The sequence below is a fragment of the Cervus canadensis genome, chromosome 26 (genome assembly GCF_019320065.1).
Source record: "Cervus canadensis isolate Bull #8, Minnesota chromosome 26, ASM1932006v1, whole genome shotgun sequence".
Lineage (NCBI taxonomy): Eukaryota > Metazoa > Chordata > Mammalia > Artiodactyla > Cervidae > Cervus > Cervus canadensis.
In genome coordinates, this window is record NC_057411.1 from 12,608,639 (window position 1) to 12,627,274 (window position 18,636).

The following is an 18,636-nucleotide window of genomic DNA, read 5'->3' on the forward strand; positions in this document are numbered from 1 at the left end:
GAACAGACTGTATCATTCACACTGTCCACGGCTGTGGGGTGGACTTTATATTTCACACGGTCCGTGCCTGTGGGATAGACTTTATCTTTCACATGGTCTGTGGCTGAGGGATAGACTTTTTCACACGGTCCGTGGCTGTGGGATAGACTTTATCTTTCACACGGTCCGGGCCTGTGGGATAGACTTTATCTTTCACACGGTCCGTGGCTGTGGGATAGACTTTTTCACACGGTCCGTGTCTGTGGGATAGACTTTATCTTTCACACGGTCCGTTCCTGTGGGATAGACTTTATCTTTCACACGGTCCGTGGCTGTGGGGTAGACTTTATCTTCACACGGTCCGTGGCTGTGGGATAGACTTTATCTTTCACACGGTCCGTGGCTGTGGGGTAGATTTTATGTTTCACACGGCCCGTGGCTGTGGATTAGACTTTATCTTTCACATGGTCCGTCGCTGTGGGGTAGACTATATCTTTCACAAGGTCTGTGCCTGTGGGAAAGACTCTATCTTTCACATGGTCTGTGGCTGTGGGGTAGACTATATCTTTCACAAGGTCCGTGCCTGTGGGAAAGACTCTATCTTTCACATGGTCTGTGGCTGTGGGATAGACTTTATCTTTCACACGGTCCATGGCTGTGGGATAGACTTTATGTTTCACACGGTCCGTGGCTGTGGCGTAGACATTATCTTTCATACGGTCCGTGGCTGTGGGAGTAGACTTTATCTTTCACACGGTCCGTGGCTGTGAGATAGACTCTATCTTTCACATGGTCCGTGGTTGTGGGAATAGACTCTATCTTTCACACGATCCGTTGCTGTGGGGTAGACTTTATCTTTCACATGGTCCATGGCTGTGGGGTAGACTTTATCTTTCACACGGTATGTGGGTGTGGGATAGATTTTATCTTTCACACGGTCCGTTGCTGTGGGATAGACTTTATCTTTCACACGGTCCATGGCTGTCGGATAGACTTTATCTTTCACATGATCCGTGCCTGTGGGATAGACTTTATCTTTCACACGGTCCGTGCCTGTGGGATAGACTTTATCTTTCACACGGTCCGTGGCTGTCGGATAGACTTTATCTTTCACATGATCCGTGCCTGTGGGATAGACTTTATCTTTCACACGGTCCGTGGCTGTGGGAATAGACTCTATCTTTCACACGGTCCGTGCCTGTGGGATAGACCTTATCTTTCACACGGTCCGTGGCTGTGAGGTAGACTTTATCTTTCACACGGCCCGAGGCCGTGGGGTAGAGTTTATGTTTCACACGTCCCGTAACTGTGGATTAGACTTTATCTTTCACACGGTCCGTGGCTGTGGGGTAGACTTTATCTTTCACACGGTCCGTGCCTGTGGGAAAGACTCTATCTTTCACACGGTCCGTGGCTGTGGAATAGACTTTATCTTTCACACGGTCCGTGGTGTGGGATAGACTTTATCTTTCACACGGTCCGTGCCTGTGGGATAGACTTTATCTTTCACACGGTCCGTGGCTGTGGAATAGACTCTATCTTTCACACGGTACTTTCCTGTGGGATAGACTGTATCTTTCACACGGTTCATGGCTGTTGGAATAGACTTTATCTTTCACACGGTCCGTGGCTGTGGGATAGACTTTATCTTTCACACGGTCCGTGGCTGTGGGATAGACTTTATCTTTCACACGGTCCGTGCCTGTGGAATAGACTTTATCTTTCACACGGTCCGTGGCTGTGGGTTAGACTTTATCTTTCACACGGTCCGTGCCTGTGGGATAGACTTTATCTTTCACACGGTCCGTGGCTTTTGGGTAGACTTTATCTTTCACAAGGTCCGTGGCTGTGGGTAGACTTTATCTTTCACACGATCCGTGGCTGTGGTGTAGACTTTGTCTTTCACACGGCCCGTGGCTGTGCGGTAGACTTTATCTTTCACACGGCCCGTGAATGTGGGGTACACTTTATCTTTCACACGGTCCGTGGCTGTGGGGTAGACTATATCTTTCACATGGTCCGTGGCTGTGGGGTAGACTTTATCTTGCACACGGTCCATACCTGTAGGATAGACTTTTTCACATGGTCCGTGCCTGTGGGATAGACTTTATTTTTCACACGGTCTGTGCCTGTGGGATAGACTTTATCATTCACATGGTTCGTGGCTGTGGGATTGACTTTTCACACGGTCCGTGGCTGTGGGATAGACTTTATCTTTCACACGGTCCGTGCCTGTGGGATAGACTTTATCTTTCACAGGGTCCGTGTCTGTGTGGTACTTTATCTTTCATACAGTCCGTGGCTGTGGGGTAGACTTTATCTTTCACACGGTCCGTCCCTGTGGGATAGACTTTATCTTTCACATGGTCCGTGGCTCTGGTATAGACTTTATCTTTCACACGGTAAGTGGCTGTGTGATAGACTTTTTCACACGGTCCGTGCCTGTGGGATAGACTTTATCTTTCACACGGTCCGTGGCTGTAGGGTAGACTTTATCTTTCATACGGTCCGTGGCTGGGGGAATAGATTTTACGTTTCACATGATCCGTGGATGTGGAGTAGACTTTATCTTTCACACGGTCCGTGGCTGTGGGATTGACTTTTTCACACGGTCCGTGGCTGTGGGATAGACTTTATCTTTCACACGGTCCGTGGCTGTGGGATAGACTTTATCTTTCACACGGTCCGTGGCTGTGGGATACACTTTACCTTTCACACGGTCCGAGGCTGTGGGATAGACTTTATCTTTCACACGGTCCGTGGCTGTGGGATAGACTTTATCTTTCACACGGTCCGTGCTTGTGGGATAGACTTTATCTTTCACACGGTCTGTGGCTGTGGGGTAGACTTTATCTTTCACACGGTCCGTGTTTGTGGGATAGACTTTATCTTTCACACGGTCCGTGCTTGTGGGATAGACTTTATCTTTCACACGGTCCGTGCCTGTGGGATAGACTTTATCTTTCACACGGTCCGTGGCTTTGGGGTAGACTTTATCTTTCACATGGTCCATGCCTGTGGGATAGACTTTTTCACACGGTCCGTGCCTCTGGGATAGACTTTATCTTTCACACGGTCCATGCCTGTGGGATAGACTTCATCTGTCACACGGTCCGTTGCTGTGGGGCAGACTTTATCTTTCACATGGTCCGTGTCTGTGGGATAGACTTTATCTTTCACACGGCCCGTGCCTGTGGGGTAGACTTTATCTTTCACACGTTCCGTGGCTGTGGGGTGACCTTTATCTTTCACATGGTCCGGGGTGTTTGATAGACTTTATCTTTCACACGGTCCGAGTCTGTGGGGAAGACTTTATCTGACTCACGGTCCGTGGCTGTGGGATTGACTTTTTCACACGTTCCGTCGCTGTGGGATAGACTTTATCTTTCACACGGTCCGTGCCTGTGGGATAGACTTTATCTTTCACACGGTCCGTGGCTGTGTGGTAGACTTTATCTTTCATACAGTCCGTGGCTGTGGGGTAGACTTTATCTTTCACACGGTCCGTGCCTGTGGGATAGACTTTATCTTTCACATGGTCCGTGGCTCTGTTATAGACTTTATCTTTCACACGGTTAGTGGCTGTGTGATAGACTTTTTCACACGGTCCGAGCCTGTGGGATAGACTTTATCATTCACATGGTCCGTGGCTGTGGGGTAGACTTTATCTTTCATACAGTCCGTTGCTGGGGGAATAGATTTTATGTTTCACATGGTCCGTGGATGTGGAGTAGACTTTATCTTTCACACGGTCCGTGGCTGTGGGATTGACATTTTCACACGGTCCGCGGCTGTGGGATAGACTCTATCTTTCACACGGTCCGTGGCTCTGGGATAGACTTTATCTTTCACACGGTCCGTGGCTGTCGGTAGACTTTATGTTTCACACGTTCCGTGGCGGTGGGAATAGCCTGCATCTTTCACACGGTCCGTACCTGTGGGGTAGACTTTATCTGTCACACGGACTTTATCTTTCACAAGTGGCTGTGTGATAGACTTTTTCACACGGTCCGAGCCTGTGGGATAGACTTTATCATTCACATGGTCCGTGGCTGTGGGGTAGACTTTATCTTTCATACAGTCCGTTGCTGGGGGAATAGATTTTATGTTTCACATGGTCCGTGGATGTGGAGTAGACTTTATCTTTCACACGGTCCGTGGCTGTGGGATTGACATTTTCACACGGTCCGCGGCTGTGGGATAGACTCTATCTTTCACACGCTCCGTGGCTCTGGGATAGACTTTATCTTTCACACGGTCCGTGGCTGTTGGAGTAGACTTTATCTTTCACACGGTCCATGGCTGTCGGAATAGACTTTATGTTTCACACGTTCCGTGGCGGTGGGAATAGCCTGCATCTTTCACACGGTCCGTACCTGTGGGGTAGACTTTATCTTTCACACGGTCCGCGGCTGTGGGATAGACTTTATCTTTCACACGGTACGTGGCACTGGGATAGACTTTATCTTTCACACGGTCCGTGGCTGTGGGATAGACTTTATCTTTCACACGGTCCGTGGCTTTGGGTTAGACTTTATCTTTCACATGGTCCATGCCTGTGGGATAGACTTTTTCACACGGTCCGTGCCTGTGGGATAGACTTTATCTTTCACACGGTCCGTGCCTGTGGGATAGACTTCATCTTTCACACGGTCCGTTGCTGTGGGGCAGACTTTATCTTTCACACGGTCCGTGTCTGTGGGATAGACTTTATCTTTCACATGGCCCGTGCCTGTGGGTTAGACTTTATCTTTCACACGGTCCGTGGCTGTGGGGTAACCTTTATCTTTCACATGGTCCGGGGTGTTTGATAGACTTTATCTTTCACACGGTCCGTGTCTGTGGGGAAGACTTTATCTGACTCACGGTCCGTGGCTGTTGGGTTGACTTTATCTTTCACACGGTCCGTGGCAGTGGGATAGACTTTTTCACACAGTCCGTGGCTGTGGGATATACTTTATCTTTCACACGGTCCATGCCTGTGGGATAGACTTTATCTTTCACATGGTCCGTGGCTGTGGGATAGACTTTTTCACACGGTCCGTGCCTGTGGGATAGACTTTATCTTTCACACGGTCCCTGGCTGTCGGATAGACTTTATCTTTCACACGGTCCGTGGCTGTGGGATTGACTTTATCTTTCACAAGGTCCATGGCTCGGGGGTAGACTTTATCCTTCACACGGCCCGTGGCAGTGGGGTAGACTTTATCTTTCACACGGCCCGTGCCCATGGCGTAGACTTTATCTTTCACACGGCAAGTGGCTGTGGGGTAGACTTTATCTTTCATACGGCCCGTTCCTGTGGGATAGACTTTATCTTTCACACGGTCCGTGCCTATGGGATAGACTTTGTCTTTCACACGGCCCGTGGCTGCGGGGTAGACTTTATCTTTCACACGGCCCATGGCTGTGGGGTGGACTTTATCTTTCACACGGTCCGTGCCTGTGGGGTAGACTTTATCTTTCACACGGTCCACGCCTGAGAGATAGACTTTTTCACACGGTCCGTGCCTGTGGGATAGACTTTATCTTTCACTCGGTCCGTGCCTGTGGGATAGACTTTATATTTCACACGGTCCGTGGCTGTGGGATAGACTTTTTCACACGGACCCATGCTGTGGAATAGACTTTATCTTTCACACGGTCCGTGCCTGTGGGATAGATTTTATCTTTCACACGGTCCGTGGCTGTGGGGTAGACTTTATCTTTCACACGGTACGTTGCTAGGTAATAGAGTTTTTCTTTCACACGGTCCATGGCTGTGGGAATAGACTTTATGTTTCACACGGTCCGAGGCTGTGGGATAGACTTCATCGTTTACATGTTCCGTGGCTGTTGGATAGACTCTATCTTTCACACGGTCCATGGCTGTGGGGTAGACTTTATCTTTCACATGGTCCGTGGCTGTGGGGTAGTGTTTATCTTTCACACGGTCCGTGGCTGGGGGGTAGACTTTATCTTTCACATGGTCCGTGGCTGTGGGATAGACTTTATCTTTCACACGGTCCATTGCTAGGGGTAGACTTTATCTTTCACACGGCCTGTAGCAGTGGGGTAGACTTTATCTTTCACACGGCCTGTAGCAGTGGGGTAGACTTTATCTTTCACACGGTCCTTGCCTGTGGGAGTAGACTTTATCTTTCATACGGTCCTTGGCTGTGGGAATAGACTTTATGTTTCACAAGGTCCGTGGCTCTGGGAATAGACTTTATCTTTCACATGGTCCATGTCTGTCGGGTAGACTTTACCTTTCACACGGTCTGTGCCTGTGGGATAGACTTTATCTTTCACATGGTCCGTGGCTGTGGTATAGACTTCATCTTTCACACGGCTCGTGGCTGCAGGGTAGACTTTATCTTTCACATGGCCCATGCCTGTGGGGTAGACTTTATCTTTCACACGGTCCGTGCCTGTGGGATAGACTTTATCTTTCACATGGTCCGTGCCTGTGGGATGGACTCTATCTTTCACACGGTCCGTGGCTGTGGAATAGACTCTAACTTTCCCATGGTCCGTGGCTGTGAGATTAGACTCTATCTTTCACACGGTCCATGGCTGTGGGGTAGACTCTATCTTTCACACGGTCCGTGGCTGTGGGGTAGACTCTATCTTTCACACGGTCCGTGGTTGTGGGATAGACACTATCTTTCACACGGTCCCTGGCTGTGGGATAGACTCTATCTTTCACACGGTCCATGGCTGTGTGATAGACTCTATCTTTCACACGGTCCGTGCCTGTGGGATAGAGTTTATCTTTCACAAGGTCCGTGGCTGTATGGGAGACTTTATCTTTCATACAGTCCGTGGCTGTGGGGTAGACTTTATCTTTCACACGGTCCGTGCCTGTGGGATAGACTTTATCTTTCAATGGTCCGTGGCTCTGTTATAGACTTTATCTTTCACACGGTAAGTGGCTGTGTAATAGACTTTTTCCACGGTCCGTGCCTGTGGGATAGACTTTATCTTTCACACGGTCCGTGGCTGTGGGGTAGACTTTATCTTTCATATGGTCCGTGGCTGGGGGAATAGATTTTATGTTTCACATGGTCCGTGGATGTGGAGTAGACTTTATCTTTCACACGGTCCGTGGCTGTGGGATTGGCTTTTTCACACGGTCTGTGGCTGTGGGATAGACTTTATCTTTCACACAGTCCGTGGCTGTGGGATAGTCTTTATCTTTCACACGGTCCGTGGCTGTGGGATACACTTTACCTTTCACACGGTCCGTGGCTCTGGGATAGACTTTATCTTTCAAACGGTCCGTGCTTGTGGGATAGACTTTATCTTTCACACGGTCCGTGGCTGTGGGGTAGACTTTATCTTTCACACGGTCCGTGGCTGTGGGATAGACTTTGTCTTTCACACGGTCCGTTGCTCTGGGATAGACTTTATCTTTCAAACGGTCCGTGCATGTGGGATAGACTTTATCTTTCACACGGTCCGTGGCTGTGGGGTAGACTTTATCTTTCACACGGTCCGTGGCTGTCGGGTAGACTTTATCTTTCACACGGTGCGTGGCTGTGGGGTAGACTTTATCTTTCACACGGTCCGTGGCTGTGGAATAGACTTTATCTTTCACACGGTCCGTGGCTCTGTGGTAGACTTTATCTTTCACACGGTCCATACCTATGGGATAGACTTTATCTTTCACACGGTCCGTGCCTGTGGGATAGACTTTTTCACACGGTCCGTGGCTGTGGGATAGACTTTATCTTTCACACGGTCTGTGCCTGTGGGAATAGACTTTATCTTTCACACGGTCCGTGGTTGTGGGCTAGACACTTTCACACGGTCCGTGGCTGTGGGATAGACTTTATCTTTCACACGGTCTGTGCCTGTGGGAATAGACGTTATCTTTCACACGTTCCGTGCCTGTGGGATAGAATTTATCTTTCACACGGTCCGTGGCTGTGGGATAGACTTTTTTGTTTCACACGGCCCGTGGCTGTGGGAATAGACTCTATCTTTCACACGGTCCGTGCCTGTGGGATAGACTCTATCTGTCACACAGTCCGTGGCTGTGGGGTAGACTCTATCTTTCACACGGTCCGTGGCTGTGGGATAGACTTTATCTTTCACACGGTCCGTGTCTGTGGTGTAGACTTTATCTTTCACACGGCCCGTGCCTGTGGGGTAGACTTTATCTTTAACACGGTCCTTGGCTGTGGGGTAGACTTTATGTTTCACACGGTCCGTGGTTGTGGGTAGACTTAAACTTTCACAAGGTCCGTGGCTTTGTGTAGACTTTATCTTTCACACAGCCCGTGCCTGTGGGGTAGACTTTATCTTTCACACGGCCCGTGGCTCTGAAGTGGACTTTATCTTTAACTCGGTAAGTGGCTGTACGGTAGACTTTATCTTTCACACGGTCCATGGCTGTGGGGTAGACTTTATCTTTCACACGGTCCATGGCTGTGGGAATAGACTTTATTTTTCACACGGTCCGTTCCTGTGAGCATATACTTTATGTTTCACTCGGTCGGTGGCGGTGGGAATAGTCTTTATCTTTCACACGGTCTGTGCCTGTGGGTTAGACTTTATCTTTCACATGGTCCGTGGCTTTGGGATAGACTCTATCTTTCACACGGTCCGTGCCTGTGGGATAGACTCTATCTTTCACACGCTCCGTGCCTGTGGGATAGACTCTATCTTTCACACGGTCCGTGGCTGTGGGGTAGACTTTATCTTTCACACGGCCCGTGGCTGTGGGGTAGAATTTATCTTTCACACGGTCCGTGCCTGTGGGGTAGACATTATCTTTCACACGGTCCGTGGATGTGGAGTAGACTTTATCTTTCACACGGTCCGTAGCTGTGGGTTAGACTTTATCTCTCACACGGTCCATGGCTGTGGGAATAGACTCTATCTTTCACGGGGTCCTGGCCTGTGGGATAGAGTTTATCTTTCACACGGTCCGTGGCTGTGGGGTATACTTTATCTTTCACACAGTCCGTGCCTGTGGGATTGACTTTATCTTTCACACGGTCCGTGCCTGTGTGATAGACTTTTTCCCACGGTCGGTGCCTGTGGGTTAGACTCTATCTTTCACACGGGCCGTGGCTGTGGGATAGACTCTATCTTTCACATGGTCCGTGGTTGTGGGAATAGACTCTATCTTTCACACGATCCGTGGCTGTTGTGTAGACTTTATCTTTCACATGGTCCATGGCTGTGGGGTAGACTTTATCTTTCACACGGTATGTGGGTTTGGAATAGATTTTATCTTTCACATGGTCCGTTGCTGTGGGATAGACTTTATCTTTCACACGGTCCATGGCTGGGGGGTAGACTTTATCTTTCACATGGCCTTTGCTTGTGGGGTAGACTTTATCTTTCACACGGCCCGTGCCTGTGGGATAGAGTTTATCTTTCACACGGTCCGTGGCTGTGGGGTATACTTTATCTTTCACTCATTCCGTGCCTGTGGGATTGACTTTATCTTTCACACGGTCCGTGCCTGTGGGATATACTTTTTCCCACGGTCCGTGCCAGTGGGTTAGACTCTATCTTTCACACGGACCGTGGCTGTGGGATAGACTCTATCTTTCACATGGTCCGTGGTTGTGGGAATAGACTCTATCTTTCACACGATCCGTGACTGTGGGGTAGACTTTATTTTTCACATGATCCATGGCTGTGGGGTAGACTTTATCTTTCACACGGTATGTGGGTGTGGGATAGATTTTATCTTTCACACGGTCCGTTGCTGTGGGATAGACTTTATCTTTCACACGGTCCATAGATGGGGGGTAGACTTTATCTTTCACATGGCCTTTTGTTGTGGGGTAGACTTTATCTTTCACACGGCCCGTGCCTGTGGGATAGACTTTTTCTTTCACACGGTCCGTGGCTGGGGTGTAGACTTTATCTTTCACATGGCCTTTGGCTGAGGGAAAGACTTTATCTTTCACACGGCCCGTGTCTGTGGGATAGACTTTTTCTTTCACACGGCCCGTGGCTGTGGGGTAGACATTATTTTTCACACGGCCCGTGCCTGTGGGATAGACTTTATCTTTTACACTGTCCGTGGCTGTGGGATAGACTTTATCTTTCACACGGCCCGTGGCTGTGGGGTAGACTTTATCTTTCACACGGCCCGTGGCTATGGGGTATACTTTATCTTTCACACGGTCCGTGCCTCTGGGGTAGACATTGTCTTTCACACGGTCCGTGGATGTGGGGTAGACTTTATCTTTCACACGGCCCGTGGCTGTGTGATAGACTTTTTCTTTCACATGGTCCGTGGCTGTGGGAATAGACTTTATCTTTCACACGGTCCATGGCTGTGGGATAGACTTTATCTTTCACACGGTCCATGGCTGTGGGAATAGAGTCTATCTTTCACACGGTCCGTGGCTGTGGGAAAGACTTTATATTTCGCCCGGTCCGTGGCTGTGTGGTAGACTTTATCTTTCATACAGTCCGTGGCTGTGGGGTAGACTTTATCTTTCACATGGTCCATGGCTCTGGTATAGACTTTATCTTTTACACGGTAAGTGGCTGTGTGATAGACTTTTTCACACGGTCCGGGCCTGTGGGATAGACTTTATCTTTCACACGGTCCGTGGCTGTGGGATAGACTTTTTCACACGGTCCGTGGCTGTGGGATAGACTTTATCTTTCACACGGTCCGTGCCTGTGGGATAGACTTTATCTTTCACACGGTCCGTGGCTGTCGGATTGACTTTATCTTTCACATGGTCCGTGCCTGTGGGATAGACTTTATCTTTCACACAGTCCATGGCTGTGGGAATAGACTCTATCTTTCACACGGTCCGTGCCTGTGGGATAGAACTTATCTTTCACACGGTCCGTGGCTGTGAGGTAGACTTTATCTTTCACACGGCCCGTGGCCGTGGGGTAGAGTTTATGTTTCACACGGCTCGTAGCTCTGGATTAGACTTTATCTTTCACACGGTCCGTGGCTGTGGGGTAGACTTTATCTTTCACACGGTCCGTGCCTGTGGGAAAGACTCTATCTTTCACACGGTCTGTGGCTGTGGGATAGACTTTTTCTTTCACATGGTCCGTGGCTGTGGGAATAGACTCTATCTTTCACACGGTCCATGGCTGTGGGATCGACTTTATCTTTGACACGGTCCGTGGCTGTGGGGTAGACTTTATCTTTCATACGGTCCGTGGCTGTGGGGGTAGACTTTATCTTTCACACGGTCTGTGGCTGTGGAAAAGACTTTATGTTTCAACAAGGTCGTGGCTCTGGGAATAGACTTTATCTTTCACACGGTCCGTGGCTGTGGGGTAGACTTTATCTTTCACACAGTCCGTGCCTGTGGGATAGACTTTATCTTTCACACGGTCCGTGGCTGTGGGATAGACTCTATCTTTCACACGGTATTTTCCTGTGGATAGACTCTATCTTTCACACGGTTCATGGCTGTTGGAATAGACTTTATCTTTCACACGGTCCGTGGCTGTGGGATAGACTTTATCTTTCACACGGTCCGTGGCTGTGGGATAGACTTTATGTTTCACACGGTCCGTGCCTGTGGAATAGACTTTATCTTTCACACGGTCCGTGGCTGTGGGTTAGACTTTATGTTTCACACGGTCCGTGCCTGTGGGATAGACTGTATCTTTCACACGGTCCGTGGCTTTTGGGTAGACTTTATCTTTCACAAGCTCCGTGGCTGTGGGTAGACTTTATCTTTCACACGGTCCGTGGCTGTGGTGTAGACTTTGTCTTTCACACGGCCCGTGGCTGTGCGGTAGACTTTATCTTTCACACGGCCCGTGGATGTGGGGTACACTTTATCTTTCACACGGTCCGTGGCTGTGGGGTAGACTATATCTTTCACATGGTCCGTGGCTGTGGGGTAGACTTTATCTTGCACACGGTCCGTGGCTGTGGGAATAGACTTTATCTTGCACACGGTCCGTGGCTGTGGGAATAGACTTTATGTTTCACATGGTCCGTGACTGTGGGAATAGATTTTATCTTTCACATAGTCCGTGCATGTGGGATAGACTCTATGTTTCACACGGTCCGTGGCTGTGGGATAGACTCTATCTTTCACATGGTCCGAGGCTGTGGTATAGACTTTATCCTTCAAACGGTCCATGCCTGTGGGATAGACTTTATCTTTCACATTGTCCGTGCCTGTGGGTTAGATTTTATCTTTCACACAGACCGTGCGTGTGTGATAGACTCTATCTTTCACACGGTTCGTGGCTCTGGGATAAACTCTATCTTTCACATGGTCCATGGCTGTGAGAGTAGACTCTATCTTTCACATGGTCCATGGCTGTGGGGTAGACTCTATCTTTCACACGGTCCGTGGCTGTGGGGTAACCTTTATCTTTCACATGGTCCGTGGCTGTGGTATAGACTTTTTCACATGGTCCGTGCCTGTGGGATAGACTTTATCTTTCACACGGTCCCTGGCTGTGGGATAGACTTTATCTTTCACACGGTCCGTGGCTGTGGGATTGACTTTATCTTTCACAAGGTCCATGGCTCGGGGGTAGACTTTATCCTTCACACGGCCCGTGGCAGTGGGGTAGACTTTATCTTTCACACGGCCCGTGCCCATGGCGTAGACTTTATCTTTCACACGGCAAGTGGCTGTGGGGTAGACTTTATCTTTCACATGGTCCATGGCTGTGGGGTAGACTTTATCTTTCACACGGTATGTGGGTGTGGGATAGATTTTATCTTTCACACGGTCCGTTGCTGTGGGATAGACTTTATCTTTCACACGGTCCATGGATGGGGGGTAGACTTTATCTTTCACATGGCCTTTTGTTGTGGGGTAGACTTTATCTTTCACACGGCCCGTGCCTGTGGGATAGACTTTTTCTTTCACACGGTCCGTGGCTGGGGTGTAGACTTTATCTGTCACATGGCTTTTGGCTGAGGGAAAGACTTTATCTTTCACACGGCCCGTGTCTGTGGGATAGACTTTTTCTTTCACACGGCCCGTGGCTGTGGGGTAGACATTATCTTTCACACGGCCCGTGCCTGTGGGATAGACTTTATCTTTTACACTGTCCGTGGCTGTGGGATAGACTTTATCTTTCACATGGCCCGTGGCTGTGGGGTAGACTTTATCTTTCACACGGCCCGTGGCTATGGGGTAGACTTTATCTTTCACACGGTCCGTGCCTCTGGGGTAGACATTGACTTTCACACGGTTCGTGGTTGTGGGGTAGACTTTATCTTTCACACGGCCCGTGGCTGTGTGATAGACTTTTTCTTTCACATGGTCCGTGGCTGTGGGAATAGTCTTTATCTTTCACACGGTCCATGGCTGTGGGATAGACTTTATCTTTCACACGGTCCATGGCTGTGGGAATAGACTCTATCTTTCACACGGTCCGTGGCTGTGGGAAAGACTTTATATTTCGCCCGGTCCGTGGCTGTGTGGTAGACTTTATCTTTCATACAGTCCGTGGCTGTGGGGTAGAATTTATCTTTCACATGGCCCGTGGCTCTGGTATAGACTTTATCTTTTACACGGTAAGTGGCTGTGTGATAGACTTTTCACACGGTCCGGGCCTGTGGGATAGACTTTATCTTTCACACGGTCCGTGGCTGTGGGATAGACTTTTTCACACGGTCCGTGGCTGTGGGATAGACTTTATCTTTCACACGGTCCGTGCCTGTGGGATAGACTTTATCTTTCACACGGTCCGTGGCTGTCGGATAGACTTTATCTTTCACATGGTCCATGGCTGTGAGAGTAGACTCTATCTTTCACATGGTCCCATGGCTTGGGGTAAGACTTATCCTTTTCACACGGACCGTGGCTGTGGGATAGACTTTCTCACACGGTCCGTGCCTGTGGGTTAGACTTTATCTTTCACACGGTCCGTGCCTGTGGGGCACACTTTATCTTTCACACGGTCCTGGCTGTGGGATAGACTTTATCTTTCACACGGTCCGTGGCTGTGGGATTGGCTTTATCTTTCACAAGGTCCATGGCTCGGGGGTAGACTTTATCCTTCACACGGCCCGTGGCAGTGGGGTAGACTTTATCTTTCACACGGCCCGTGCCCATGGCGTAGACTTTATCTTTCACACGGCCCGTGGCTGTGGGGTAGACTTTATCTTTCATACGGCCCGTGCCTGTGGGATAGACTTTATCTTTCACACGGTCCGTGCCTATGGGATAGACTTTGTCTTTCACATGGCCCGTGCCTGCGGGGTAGACTTTATCTTTCACACGGCCCATGGCTGTGGGGTTGACTTTATCTTTCACACGTTCCGTGCCTGTGGGGTAGACTTTATCTTTCACACGGTCCACGCCTGTGAGATAGACTTTTTCACACGGTCCGTGCCTGTGGGATAGACTTGATCTTTCACTCGGTCCGTGCCTGTGGGATAGACTTTATGTTTCACACGGTCCGTGGCTGTGGGATAGACTTTTTCACACGGACCGTTGCTGTGGAATAGACTTTATCTTTCACACGGTCCGTGCCTGTGGGATAGATTTTATCTTTCACACCGTCCGGGGCTGTGGGGTAGACTTTATCTTTCACACGGTACGTTGCTAGGTAATAGAGTTTTTCTTTCACACGGTCCATGGCTGTGGGAATAGACTTTATGTTTCACACGGTCCGAGGCTGTGGGATAGACTTCATTGTTTACATGGTCCCTGGCTGTGGGATAGACTCTATCTTTCAAACGGTCCATGGCTGTGGGGTAGACTTTATCTTTCACATGGTCCGTGGCTGTGGGGTAGTGTTTATCTTTCACACGGTCCGTGGCTGGGGGGTAGACTATCTTTCACACGGTCCGTGGCTGTGGGATAGACTTTATCTTTCACACGGTCCATGGCTAGGGGGTAGACTTTATCTTTCACACGGCCTGTAGCAGTGGGGTAGACTTTATCTTTCACACGGCCCGTGCTGGGGTAGACATTTCTTTCATATGGACCGTTCCTGTAGGATAGACTTTATCTTTCACACGGTCCGTGCCTATGGGATAGACTTTGTCTTTCACATGGCCCGTGGCTACAGGGTAGACTTTATCTTTCACACGCCCCGTGGCTGTGGGGTAGACTGTATCTTTCACATGGTCCGTGGCTGTGGGAGTAGCCTTTATCTCTCACACGGTCCGTGGCTGTGGGAATAGACTTTATGTTTCACAAGGTCCGTGGCTCTGGGAATAGAATTTATCTTTCACATGGTCCGTGGCTGTGGTATAGACTGTATCTTTCACATGGTCCGTGGCTGTGGGAGTAGTCTTTATCTCTCATTCTATCTTTCACACGGTCCATGGATGTGGGGTAGACTTTATCTTTCACATGGTCCGTGGCTGTGGGGTAGACTTTATCATTCACATGGTCCGTGCCTGTGGGATAGACTCTATCTTTCACATGGTCCGTGGCTGTGAGGTAGACTTTATTTGTCACACGGTCCGTGGCTGTGGTAGTAGACTTTATCTTTCACACGGTCCGTGGCTGTGGGAAAAGACTTTATGTTTCACACGGTCCCTGGCTCTGGGAATAGACTTTATCTTTCACACGGTCCGTGCCTGTGGGGTAGACTTTATCTTTCACACGGTCCGTGCCTGTGGGATAGACTCTATCTTCCACATGGTCTGTCGCTGTGGGAATAGACTCTATCTTTCACACGGTCCATGGCTGTGGGTTAGACTTTATCTTTCACACGGTCCGTGGCTGTGGGGTAGACTTTATCTTTCACACGGTCCATGCCTGTGGGACAGACTTTATCTTTCACACGGTCCATGCCTGTGGGATAGACTTTTTCACATGGTCCGTGGCTGTGGATAGACTTTATCTTTCACACGGTCCGTTCCTGTGGGTTAGACTTTATCTTTCACACGGTCCGTGGCTTTGGGATAGACTTTTTCACACGGTCCGTGACTGTGGGATAGACTTTATCTTTCACACTGTCCGTGTCTGTGGGATAGACTTTATCTTTCACATGGTACGTGCCTGTGGAATAGACTGTATCTTTCACATGGTCCGTGGCTGTGGGATAGACTTTATCTTTCACACGGTCCGTGGCTGTGGGAATAGACTATATCTTTCACACGGTACGTGCCTGTGGGATAGACTTTATCTTTCACACGGTCCGTGCCTGTGGGATAGACTTTTTCACACGGTCCGTGCCTGTGGGATATACTTTATCTTTCACACAGTCCGGGCCTGTGGGATAGACTTTATCTTTCACATGGTCCGTGGCTGTGGGATAGACTTTTTCACACGGTCCGTGGCTGTGGGATAGACTTTATCTTTCACACGGCCCGTGGCTGTGGGATAGACTTTATCTTTCACACGGTGGTTGGCTGTGGGAATAGACTCTATCTTTCACACGCTCCGTGCCTGTGGGATAGACTTTATCTTTCACACGGTCCGTGGCTGTGGGGTAGACTTCATCTTTCACACGGTCCGTGGCTGTGGGATAGACTTTATCTTTCACACGGTCCGTGGCTGTGGGGCAGACTTTATCTTTCACACGGTCCGTGGCTGTGGGGCAGACTTTATCTTTCACACGGTCCGTGGCTGTGGGAACAGACTCTATCATTCACACTGTCCGCGGCTGTGGGGTAGACTTTATCTTTCACACGGTCCGTGCCTGTGGTGTACACTTTATCTTTCATACGGTCCGTGGCTGTGGAAGTAGACTTTATCTTTCACACGGTCTGTGGCTGTGGGAATAGACATTATGTTTCACAAGGTCCGTGGCCCTGGGAATAGACTTTATCTTTCACATGATCCGTTGATGTGGGGTAGACTTTATCTTTCACACTGTCCGTGGCTTTGGGATTGATTTTTTCACACGGTCCGTGGCTGTGGGATAGAGTTTATCTTTCACCCAGTCCGTGCCTGTGGGATAGACTTTATCTTTCACACGGTCCGTGCCTGTGGGATACACTTTACCTTTCACACGGTGCGTGGCTGTGGGATAGACTTTATCTTTCACACGGTCCGTGTTTCTGGGGTAGACTTTATCTTTCACACGGTCCATGCCTGTGGGATAGACTTTATCTTTCACACGGTCCGTGCCCGTGGGATAGCCTTTTTCACACGGTCCGTGGCTGTGGGATAGACTTTATGTTTCACAAGGTCTGTGCCTGTGGGAATACACTTTATCTTTAACACGGTCCGTGGCTGTGGGATAGACTTTTTCACACGGTCCGTGGCTGTGGGATAGACTTTATCTTTCACTCGGTCCGTGCCTGTGGTGTAGACTTTATCTTTCATACGGTCCGTGGCTGTGGGAGTAGACTTTATCTTTCACACGGTCTGTGGCAGTGGGATAGACTTTATCTTTCACACGGTGCGTGGCTGTGGGGTAGACTTTATCTTTCACATGGTCCGTGCCTGGAGGAAAGACTCTATCTTTCACACGGTTCGTGGCTGTGGGATAGCCTCTATCTTTCACACGGTCCATGGCTGTGAGGTAGACTTTCTCTTTCACACGGCCCGTGCCTGTGGCATAGACTTTATCTTTCACACGGCCCGTGCCTGTGGGGTAGACTTAATCATTCACCCGGCCCGTTGCTGTGGGGTAGACTTTATCTTTCACAAGTTCCGTGCCTGTGGGAATAGACTTTATCTTTCACACGGTCCGTGACTGTGGGAATAGACTTTATGTTTCACACGGTCCGTGGCTGTGGGAATAGACTTTATCTTTCACACCGTCCGTGCCTGTGGGATAGCCTTTATCTTTCACACGGTCCGTGGCTGTGAGATGGACTCTATCTTTCACTCGGTCCATACCTCTGGGATAGCCTCTATCTTTCACACGGTCCGTGGCTGTGGTAATAGACTTTATCTTTCACACAGTCCATGCCTGTTGGATAGACTATCTTTCACATGGTCCGTGGCTGTGGGATAGCCTCTATCTTTCACACGGTCCGTGGCTGTGGGATACCCTCTATCTTTCACACGGTCCGTGGCTGTGTGGTAGACTTTATCTTTCACAAGCTCCGTGGCTGTGGCATAGACTTTATCTTTCACACGGTCCGTGCCTGTGGGGTAGACATTATCTTTCACACGGTCCGTGGATGTGGGGTAGACTTTATCTTTCACACGGTCCGTGGCTGTGGGTTAGACTTTATCTCTCACACGGTTCATGGCTGTGGGAATAGACTCTATCTTTCACGGGGTCCATGCCTGTGGGATAGAGTTTATCTTTCACACGGCCCGTGGCTGTGGGGTATACTTTATCTTTCCCACAGTCCGTGCCTGTGGGATTGACTTTATCTTTCACACGGTCCATGCCTGTGGGATAGACTTTTGCCCACGGTCCATGCCTGTGGGTTAGACTCTATCTTTCACACGGTCCGTGGCTGTGGGATAGACTCTATCTTTCACATGGTCCGTGGTTGTGGGATTAGACTCTATCTTTCACACGATCCGTGGCTGTGGGGTAGTCTTTATCTTTCACATGGTCCATGGCTGTGGGGTAGACTTTATCTTTCACACGGTATGTGGGTGTGGGATAGATTTTATCTTTCACACGGTCCGTTGCTGTGGGACATACTTTATTTTTCACACGGTCCATGGCTGGGGGGTAGATTTTATCTTTCACATGGCCTTTGTTTGTGGGGTAGACTTTATCTTTCACACGGTCCGTGCCTGTGGGATAGACTCTATCTGTCACACGGTCCGTGGCTGTGGGGTAGACTTTATCTTTCACACGGTCCGTGGCTGTGGGATAGAC